Source organism: Culex quinquefasciatus, chromosome 3 (assembly GCF_015732765.1).
Source record: "Culex quinquefasciatus strain JHB chromosome 3, VPISU_Cqui_1.0_pri_paternal, whole genome shotgun sequence".
NCBI classification, from domain to species: Eukaryota; Metazoa; Arthropoda; class Insecta; order Diptera; family Culicidae; genus Culex; species Culex quinquefasciatus.
In genome coordinates this window covers 145,021,345-145,032,736 of record NC_051863.1, presented here as the reverse complement: position 1 = coordinate 145,032,736, position 11,392 = coordinate 145,021,345, and the positions used below count along the sequence as shown (strand labels likewise).

At 36.7% G+C, this 11,392-nt stretch overlaps 1 long non-coding RNA gene across 1 annotated transcript; it reads left to right on the top strand.

The window, feature by feature from the left end:
- The first annotated feature begins 5,852 nt into the window (after window positions 1-5,852).
- On the top strand, window positions 5,853-6,411 carry LOC119770447. Its single transcript, XR_005278827.1, has 2 exons — window positions 5,853-6,008; window positions 6,063-6,411. It is a non-coding gene; the product is annotated as an uncharacterized LOC119770447 (long non-coding RNA).
- The last annotated feature ends 4,981 nt before the right edge of the window (window positions 6,412-11,392 follow it).

Genomic DNA, 11,392 nt, shown 5'->3' with positions numbered 1-11,392 from the left:
TACACCATTCGATTCAGCAGGAATTTTGGGCACCAAAAATATATAGTTTTCATATGTTAAGTATTTTATTTTAAATGAAAATTAACAAAAAGTATGAAAATCCAGACATTTAGTATGGGAGCTATCAAATCTCTCACCATCAAAAAGCAGCGTTGAGCTTTCGCTGAATTTGTCTATTGTGTCATACTTCAACAAGGCTCTCGGCGCTCCAAACCTGGCCACCTCGTAAATATCGCCTCACGCCAGAGAACAGAGATGTCAACACTGACAACCACCAGTTTGTTATATATTTAACAAACCATCAATGTTCGCGCACGTGGCATTAAAAAACTTTTGCTTTCTTGATTCAACTCATTAAAATTCATGGGTGGAAGTGGAAATGTGTGTGTGTGTGTTCTTACAACAACGTTGCCATCTTTACGAGAAACGAGGAAGCAAAACGCTACAAAAGCGAAAAAAGTTTCTAATTACTCAATTATGAACACGGTGCGTTTCACAGCACGCCGAGGCTAAGCTCGGATTCTGGTTCTTTTCAGCAAGGAAAAACTCTGCACGTTGGAGGAGAAACTTTTTGCCCGTGCTTTTTTTCCGTCGTGATATATTGTGAGCTTTTTACGTATCGCGAGTGAGTTTTTTTCCCCGAGCAGGATGTGTGCAGAGTGGTGCACTTGCTGAAACAGGAAAATCCGCACATAATTACTGTCGACTTTGTTTCTTTGTGAGTGTGTGTCTCGAGCGGCACAATTTGCATACCTCGTTACCACAGTAACGAATGTGCAGTGTTTTTCGAGGGTTGGAAGTTGTGCAAACTAATTGCTGGAAGAAATGAGTGAATTTTGAGCACAGATTGTGCAAAAGCAATTACATTTAAATTACTCTTGCAGATTTGCACATGTATAACAAGATTGCGTTTTCAAGGCAACATCTTCGCCAAAGATTACACAATTCGAAAATATGTTTTTAAACGTAATAAAATTACATTACATTGAAATCAAATATATGTATAATTTCCCCGCTATCGTCAATATCAAATGAAGGGTAACATCAGCTTGAGCGAATCTGGACAGCATTATTAACAGATGTAGGATTTATTACAGCAACAATCAAAAATATTGAAATAGTGTGCTTAATCATTGCAAACAACTGTCTCAACTTGCCCCACACAGCAAAAAAAGTTATAATCCAACTGCGTGTAAATGGCCTGGGTGTTAAATAAATTTTGCATTTTTCTTTAAAATTTTAAGTAATATGACACCCTGAAATATGTAGACCATCAGCCCATCAGTATCAGCCGATGGCCGAGCGAGCTAAGGCGCCAGTCCTTACTACTGGTGCTGGGTTTGAATCCCGTTGGTTGCAACTATGTTATTGTATTTACAAAGATTTTACATGCAGTGTGTAATATTAAGTGTCTTTTTTTTCGCTTTATTTTACCCTATGCAGATAACTATGTTTTTTAACATATGCACCGGTATAGTTATAACACAACCATCTGCAAAGTGTAGAGCTTTCTTTCAATTCTCGGAAATAACACAAAGCTAGCGGAAAATCTAATCTAAATAGAAGTTTCCATCTCTGACACTTTCCTGAATCCCAACCATATTTCTTTTGCTGCTGTGATGTTCATTTTACCGGGAAGGCATCACATTGTGTACACCTCTGGTGTGAACGAGAGGTTTAGAGCGTCATGGACAAGGATGTCACTTTGGCAGTGTGACACAATTTGCACTCTTCCAGGGTGACAATCACTTAATCTTATCGTTCCCGTTGCACTATATCAGCTTCATTGTTACGTTTCGCAACATCCATTTATCAGAATCAAGGCTGTTTATGCGATAAGATGTGTTTTTTTCAAATTTTCATTTTCATCGTTATTTTTCCAAAGAATCACTTTGAAAGCAATCAAACCACAATGGAGTTGCACTTTTCCAAGTTTTCAAGCAAAATTACGAAGTGGCGCTGCCAAGAAATGTGCAAAATATGAAGATGCATTGCAATTTCGATTTCGATTCTTCGACATTCACTGGAGGGAAAACTCTCTGTCTGGTGCAAAGCAAACAGCCCCAGCCAAATCCATGAATAATGTTTATCTCCTCGGGGAGTCTGTGCCTGGGAATGTCACAATGTGTGCACTCTTGGTTTGTACACGACACTCTGGCAGTTCTGCACTCGATGTCGGAGTGTGGTGTGTGAGCCAAAGAGGTAGTGCAACTGTTTAGAAATATGTAGTACATTTTAAAGAGGTGCCCCTACCTTAAGGATCCAGGCCGTTGGGTTGCATAATGGGGATATTGAATGCAAACGATCGATTCCAGACTCTATTGTGGGGAGTGTTCGATGTTTAGGATGTAGAGCATCTTCTTTGAGGAAGAATGTGGCAGTTTTGAGCTGTGTGTTCAAGGGATCTTAAGCTTTCTTATAATGCGATTAGATAAAATGAGATTTGAATTCGTATGCATACCAATCAGCAAAACAAACTTACCCAAGAAAATCTTAAAGGAAAATAAACTTTAAAATATTCAAGCAGTTGAAAAACACAATAGTTGTTAGCGGGAGGGTTTGGCGACACTCCTGACAAAACAGTTTTTTTTTTTTGTATTAACAATTGTCTGCAAGGGCATGGGGGGGGTCTGACATACATAAAGAAGTGTAAACGTTATGTGTGGTAAATTTCATGATCATATAAAAAACAAGAACCAACTATATAAAAAACAAGAACCAACTATATACCAACAAAAACAAACTCAGGAGAGAGAGGTGCAAAGACAACTGCTTACTAACTTCTATTTTAGGTTTTTATTATTGATGATTCAAGATACGTTGATCGTTGCTAAGCTTCTTACTTTTTCTGCCATTCTCGCATATTGAAACGGACTACTTTTCAATGCTAAAAAAAAACAATACTGAAAACTTGTTTTCAGCATCCAGCATAGTTTGAATTATTTTGCGTTCCTTTTTTTGCAATAAGGCCGTTGCAAATATTTTTTGAAGTCCCTCAACTCTGGCCAAATCGAGAGGGAGGGGCAAAAAAACCGAAATTTTAAGCCGTGGTACTAACATTTGAATGAGCAAAGTGTTTTAAATGCACCTGCCCAGTTGTTTGCAATTATTAGTTTTCAAAATATCTAAGTATTGAAAGATTTGTTTTTCGCCGAAAAAACACTTTTTGCGGTGCTGTATATTGAAGTTCAACAAAAATTGAAAATATTTTTGATCGATCCTAGACTGCTAAGTATGATTTTAAACGTAGAAAAATGCATTTCAAATTGTTTGCAGTTCAGGATTCCAATCGAACTGTCGAAACAGAGTTCCAATCGAGCGACAAGAGATTGCTAGAATTAGGTTGGAATCACTCTTAATTATTTTCAACTACTAAACATTGTTTTGAACATCACAAATTGTGTGAAACTGTTGCTTATAATAATAATTTTGGTAACAAATGTTACACAAAATTTGTTTTGTTCAAAACAATGTTTATTAATTCAAAATAATCGAAAGCGATGCCCACTTCATTCTTGCATAGTGTTATCGTTCGATTAGATCCCTCTTGTGACAGTATGATTGGAACCCCGAGAGTAACATTCCGCCTCTCCATATATTCTCTCTACCCTTCACGTGTTGATACTTTTAGGTAACGATTATCCTCTTCCTTATACAGATATGAAAATCATCATTAGACAATGATTTTCAACCAGGAATTCAATGGTTTCTTCACAAAATTAAATATTGAGACACATTTGATTTAGTGCCTTCGAGGATGGCACCGGCATACGCTGATTAATTTTGGTGCAGAAATTCGTAAAATTGTACTATTTAAATGCAGAGTATTTTATAGTGATGATCAATTTTCATTGAAAATGATTGATAGACATTAAAAATTGCAAAAAATGAGTTGGCCTAATAAAATGTTAATTTTTTATCACCATTTCCAATATTAAAACATAAAAATGTCAATTCCCAAAATACTGTGAAAATTAATATTGTTTTTTTATACCAAATGATCGTTTTCGTCCCACCCGTGTGGATCAATCGGACCGCGCACTGGACTCACAATCCAGAGGTTGCTGGTTCGAACCCGCGGCGGGCGCTCCGTGCCGTACTCAAACACTTACACGGAGAAAAAAGCGTTCTGAAATTCGTGAACAAATGTGCATGTAATCGCGTACTTTCGCCGTTCATGAAATCGTGAACTTGTTCATGATATCATGGAGAAAAAAACACGATATCGTGCACATTGTTCATAAAATCGCGAACTGATTCTTATGTCTAAAAAAGCTTTCCGGATGGCCCAAAACAGCTTGGTTTTGTGACGCCACCTACCTGTGAAGTGTTTTGCCCGAGAGAGCTTTCTAACATCTCATGCACTAACACAAGTTCAACGCAGCCTTTTGTTCATGTGTGGAGTAAAACGAATTTTGACGTGTTCAAACAAGTTTCTGAAGATCAATCCACATAAAAGCCAAAACCAAACTATCTTATCTGTTTATTCTTTTAATATGAATAATTTTATTTTTATTTTTAACAGCTCTTTCCAAATTGCCTATAGTTGATCCATCGCAAAATGTCGACTAGCATCAAAATTATAAAAAAAAATGTCAAGAATAGTTCGCAGGCAAAAAATATTTTGGATTTGGTAGATTTTGAAGAGAAATGTGTTTTTATTGACTTTAGTTTATAAATTTGTCGGTGTCTTCATAATATTTGCATGGTTTTCAAAAATTTCATAAATAGTTTCCCATGATTGGCCATGATTGCATTACAAATACTTGCTCTGTACTTAGACATTTATAAGTTTCAAAAATAAAGTTAATAAAGTTAGTAGGATACCAGTGCATTTAAAAAGTTCATTGGTTCTGCAAATTTTTATTAAAGTTTTTGGATCAAAAACAATTTACAAAAAATCAATTTTCATTGGGAAACCTTATAAAACCGTTGTAAACTATTCAGAATACATTGTATAGTTCTTCTCGATGTATTTGAAATCAAATACAAACTTTATATTCTTTTAGGTAATTTATAATGTTGGGAACACAGATCGGTTAAAGACGTACAACGGTATTTCAAAATCAAAATATTTAGGTTAGTATTTTGATTACAATGACCCTTTTTATAATGGATTTTTGATTCAATTTTCAAAAATTAGCTTCATGGCTCTTCTTGCCATAAAGCATACTACTTGACAACTTGTTTGAATGGGACCATAGTTAATCCATTGTAAAATGTTGTCTTGTCATTTTTTGTTGTTGTTTTTTTTATTTTAATGCAAAACAAATATTGACAAGACAACATTTATTCGATTGATAAACTATGGTCCCCTTGGAACGAGCTGTCAAGTAGGACCTTTTCTGTCAAGAAGGACCATTAAGTTATTTTTTTAAAATTCAATTAAAAATCCATTTTAAATCCTTTGGGGTCTTTTAAAGGGTCATTGTACTCAGGAAAATAAACTTTATCGTTATGACTCAATATAACATATTTTTTTTAGTGTACGTACACGCAATACATGCGCACGTAGATAACTTTATCTGAGCCCAATCTCACCTACACTAGCACACTGCACATTATTGTTTAGCTGGCTGGTACATATTTTAATGTTTACATTTGTTTATAGAACTTAATAAACAAATCGAGATATCAACGCGCTCGAACTCTAATTATTGACGCCCACAATAACAATAAATTGGAATTAATTGTATTTTAAAAATATTATAACTTTTTTATAAAGATGTGTATAAATTAAATACAATTTAATTAAATAATAAACTTTTCATTTTATATATTTTTAAATCGTAACGGAATATCTGCACGGTGTTCTGTTTGCGCGTCTCGTTATCACTGCACGTCCCCGAAAAAAGTTTAGTCGATAGCGCCTAGCAACAAAACATGTTGAAACTAGATTCAGTGTCAAAGTTTCCGGGTTTCCAGCTAAAATGGATCATATTTTTTTGGAACATTGGCCATTGTCGGCCTTGGGAATCATTCCGACGGTCAAGGATTGAGTGTAAATGGTAAGTTATTTGTTTATTTGAGTATTGTGTATGCTAATTTCAGCTTTTTTGCAGGACAAAACGCAATTACTCCCGGCGTTCCAGGTTGTGGTCAGCCGTCACAAATTCCGAAATTGGGCGTTGGCATTTCGAAGTGTGTTTTCCCCCCAAGGACGCGGCGATGACCAGGCAAGAGTGGAACTGGTCTGTTTTCAAACTCAACGAAATTGTAAGATCAAGCTGGCTAGCAACCTGAATCCGGAAGCAGGCATCCGCTGTTGGGAGAATCTTCGGCGGAGAGCAGATTTCAGCTTCACAAGCGCAAGGAAATTTGAGTGAATATCATTGTGAAAATTTATCATAAGAATCTGCACTGTAAACATTAGTAATGTTGTGAATAAAGAAAAACTTAGTTTTCTTGTTTTTTTTTGTTTTGAAAAAAGTTTTCTTTTAGATAAGAACATTCTGGAAGCGCAAAGCTTTCGTAACCCACCGCTAGATGGCAGGTTGAAAGCTTCATTACAGTATCGAACGATATGCAGATGGCGCTGTGAAATTGCTTGTAAACTTAAAGCTCATCGATATCAAAATGTTTAGGGGATTTGAAAAGCTTAGCAGCGTGAACAAGTGTGCATGATTTGCGATTAGTTCATGGAAAGTGTTCATGGTACGTTTTCGTACCGTAGAATATCACGCTGTTCCCGATTTCGTGGTACATTGTTCACGAATTCCGGAACGCTTTTTTCTCCGTGTAGGAGCCCAGGGCGGCGAAGTCTTTGTAGTTAAAAGGAAGCCACTAGTGGTTGGTACTAGCAATAGTGGCCGACAGCTATAAAGTCAATTTCGATCTTTTTTAAATTGAATAATTTTTTTGTAATTTTGTAGCAGCTTTATTTAAAAAAAAAAGGCGTTAATATTCCAAGTAAATTTACAGTAAATTATACTCAAAGACACGAATAAACATCTAATAACAAGGTATTTTTCACTTCCGTGACAAGGAACTTAAAATAGATATTGAAATTAAAATATTCGTAATCGCGGTGAAAAATATTATTTAAAAAAATAATTTGTCAAGTGGTTCACTAACATTTGGTATTGTTATTTGAAAACACCATTAGTAATAATATCCTGTCTATATAAAAAGAATTCTTGTTTTTCCTCTTCCAATTCTAAGAATGAAACATCCAAACGAACGTTACAATAATCTCCATCGATTAATTAGCAAATGGGAATTCAATTTATATCCCCCGGAGGTGGGGGCAAACCCACTCCCCCCGTTGTGTCCAAGTCGTTCCTCACACCCTCACCTTGTGCAGTTCCTTATCCTTCCCGGGATGGGTGGATGGCTTCCCAGAATCCCATAAAACTGTCAATTAAAACAAATCGGAATGATTTCTCTTCCAAATTGTGGCGGATAATCCTCTTTTAATCGCATCAGTTTTCAAGCGGAAAATAGGTTCCAAAGAAAATTGCTTCGTTCGGGAGTATTGCAAGGTTGAGAGAAGAGGCATGAAGAAGGAAGTGGTTTTCCAATCGACTTTTACCCCTTCCATCTTACCTTGGAATGCTTGGAAGCTGTCGGGGGAAAAAATGGGGTAAGAAAGCTCCTTCTTGGACCTGATCGAACGGATTCGCTGTGTAGGACGCAACGAGCCAATACTCACTCTCTCTCTCTCTCTCGTTCTCCGTCGAAGCCAGAGACAATGGGTGGGAAAATACTTCCCTTTTAAAAACAGGACGGGGGAAAACCGACGACCGAACACGGCCAAGTAGGGCACCGGGCAAGACAAGTTTCAAGTGGCCAGTTCGGTAGTCGAAATATTTGAGAAGTTTCCACAAAATGTAATAAGGACTTGAAAAGCAAGCCATAGAGCGGGGCCACTTTTTGGGGCTTTTTCGATGACGTTATTGTTTGGCCAGAACTTTTATGGAACGTTGTAATAATGGAACGAAAGTATTTGGAGGAACTTTTTTTAGGGCACCGAGAAGCCGGTTAAATTATTGGCTGCTGCTTGGTTTATTGGTTTCAAATAGGTACCGAAAGTTTTGGCTCTGGTGATGCTTTCCAGCGAAGAAAGTTTCAATAAAACATTTGATGACTAAAACTAACGACTTTGACTAAAACTAAAACTAACTTTGTTTTGTTTTATTTTAGCGCATGATAATAAACACTGCACGTGCTTATAACATACCAAAAAAATAGTTATGGATTGATTAACTTTTGATTTTCTCGTTTTATTTTCAAAACATTGTGTATTTTCAATTGTGTATTTTTTCAGAGATTTCTATTTTCCTTGTTCAAGAATAAGAAATTTAAATCCAATAGTTAACAAAAACAAAAAAAATTGTGCAATTAAAAAAATGTTAAGTGAGAAAATTTAATTTACTTAAAAATACCAACATATTAAAATTATATAAAAATAAGAATAAAGAAATGGATAAGCACAATAAAGCCTTCAGAATAAATGTGTTAAATGTGTAAAATTGCTAAAAATGCTGATAAAATTTCTTCCAGCTAGACAAACTCAACGTTCCTCGTCACGTATCCCCGTTAATGGAATGTTCTCTCTTTCAGAACATCAGTTTCACAAACTACTATCAACACCACCAAGTCTGCCGCAACCATAGAACTCTGTTTCAGTGTTATTAATACACCCAGAACTGGGCATCGGCATACGAGAGGATAAAGAGCACGATTCGATAGAAAAATGGTACTGTGTGCGGACTGAGAGGATACATCCCGAAATTACCGAAAGTACTTTACTCATGGTTCATTTTCGAAAAAAGTTCATCTATCAAAAAAAAAAAGTACCGGTACCGAGACTCGAACCCAAGTCCTTCGGCATATTGAACCGTGCCTTTGCCGTATGAGCCACCATGGTTCGGTGACTAAGTGGCGGTCGTTTGTCCATATAAGCCACTCATAGGATGAACTGTTCCAATGAACGAATGAACACGCGAGAGGACTATACTCTCGCAATATAGCACTTTCCTCACGTTTCTTTTCGTGAGGACTATCCCCTCGTTCTTTAACTTTGGGTGTATGCATATTCAATTACCCACAGAACCTATCCAAACACACATTGCTCGCACACTTGTTTGTGTATATGTGTACGAAAATGTTGGATGCTGTGTTTTGTTAGTACACACTCTCGGGGCGCACCCTCTCTCTCTCTCTCTTTCTCTAATGCATTATTCAAGCAAGTCCCTTATTTCCTAGATATATTCGATGCATGAATGGGCGAAATAATTTTCACTTCATGAAAATTGACTTTACGACATCGTCCTCTGTTTATGCAGCAATGAGTATGCAATGCACGTCCCCGCCCGCCCCCGGGTGTCATGCTTACGTCACACACCAACACTCCGACAGATGCACAAACACATACTCGTAAACACATTTGAACACCGAGATCTAGAGGTCTCTACGGGATGAGACAGCAGGTGTTGCACACGGAATTGGGACCTGTTGTTGGGACGTGAGCCATGTGCATCATTCACCCCAGGATGATGGATCTGAGAAATCATAGGTTCTAGCTCACTTCAATTATCTTGGTGCAAACAGTTGTAGGATTATTCCATGCCTAAATCTTATGGGATTTGACTCGACACAGAAACACTCGGAGCTAATCCATTGCGCAAATACTGTCAAATTAATTATGAAGTCGTTGTATCTCGACGCAGTAAGTTGTATTAAATTATGCTCGGTAAATATATCATCCCATTTAACATCTGTGACACAAACTAGCCCAGGAACTTTCCGTAATGGACATCCTTTGGTGAATGCCCTGAAGCATGAATTCAATCCCTAAGGTTACAAACTTTACCCACTGCTGCCCTCCCAGTAGTGTAACTATAAACAGTTCTACCGACCCACTCACAAACTACAGACTAGATAAAAACAAAACTTTTTTTACAGCCATAATAACCTCAATTATGTTAAGTAAACTTTTTGCGTTCAATGTGGGGGAACGGGGTAGCTTCCACTTGTGGTCGTAAAAGCATGATGGGGATTTACAAGCTACAAATGAAAAAGTTTTCATTCCCTCTCCGTTAGTGGCTTTTTTACAGAAAGCATGCTTGATGTAGCTGAAACCGAATGCTAATGTAGCGCTCAGGTTGCTGAATCTGATTCACCTCAAAAGCACCAGGAAACTTGTTCTACACACGTTTATTTATTTTACCTGATTAGAATTGCACACACGCCAAAAGCTTTATTTAGAAACGGATCAAACTTTTCCCCTGAAATGAAAATCACCATCTAGCTAGTGCTGCCACTAATCCGGAATGATGATTGCAGTTTCACTCAATCGAAGAATTTTGCTTAGATTAGTGGATCCAGTTCCATCTCGATGGTGCAAACTGCAAACAGCAAAATAAGAAACTTTGCCAAAACTGATCAACCCAAATCACTTCGACGCTATACAGCTCGTAATCACGTTAGACAGAGAGCTTTTTTTTTGCTCCGCGTGCGAATCAATGGGGCAATTTGGTAAAGGTTCACTCGCAAACATATCGAAAAAAGGCAGTTAGAATAAAATTATAAAAAAGTGCAAAAGAATATTGTTGTAAAACAATTTAAAATTACATAAGTGTAAAAAAATTGCAACATTTTAATTGCATTTAATGAACTTCAACTAGAGTGTTCAATTGCGCAGGGTTACAAAATTTCCGAGAAACGGGTTAAATTTAAAATTTCCCGGGAAATTTGAATTTTAACCAAAATTATTTTTGATTTTTTTTTTTTGCAACACACAGCAAATAAAGTAGTAATCCAGCTGCGTGTAAAACGCCTGGGTGTAAAATAAATGTTGCATTATTTTATGAAATTCTATGTAATAATACACCCTGAAATATGTAGCCCATCAGTATGGTAAACCTACTTGACCGAAATGTCAAGCTCATATATGCGTTTATCCTTTCAATTCTTCATCGGTCTGATGGCCGAGCGGGCTAAGGCGCCAGCCCTTACTGTTGGTGATGGGTTTGAATCCCGTCGGTTGCAACTTTTTTTTTGTGAGTAGAAAAATTGTACATGCAGTGTGTAATATTAAGTGTTTATTTTGACGAAGGTGATGTGCATGCTTTTGCATGCGATTTTACCATCGGATTTTTTGCTGTGCAACTTTAATGGTCAAAATGAGTGTGAGAATCAATTAATGGCTTGACTGCTTGTAAAAAATCAAGCAACTTTGAGAAAATATATAAATTTTCTGATTTGTTATGCTGTCTTCGTAGCAAATCAATAAAAAATATTATTAGTAGCTATTTTTTGTTGAGAAGTATTTTTTAAAACAAAGTGTTTGAACAGTGTAAATTTATGCTCCATAACAATGAAATTGCTTTTAAATTTGTCTTAGAGACCATTAAGTTGAAATGGAAAAATCATGCAGAAATAATGTTTC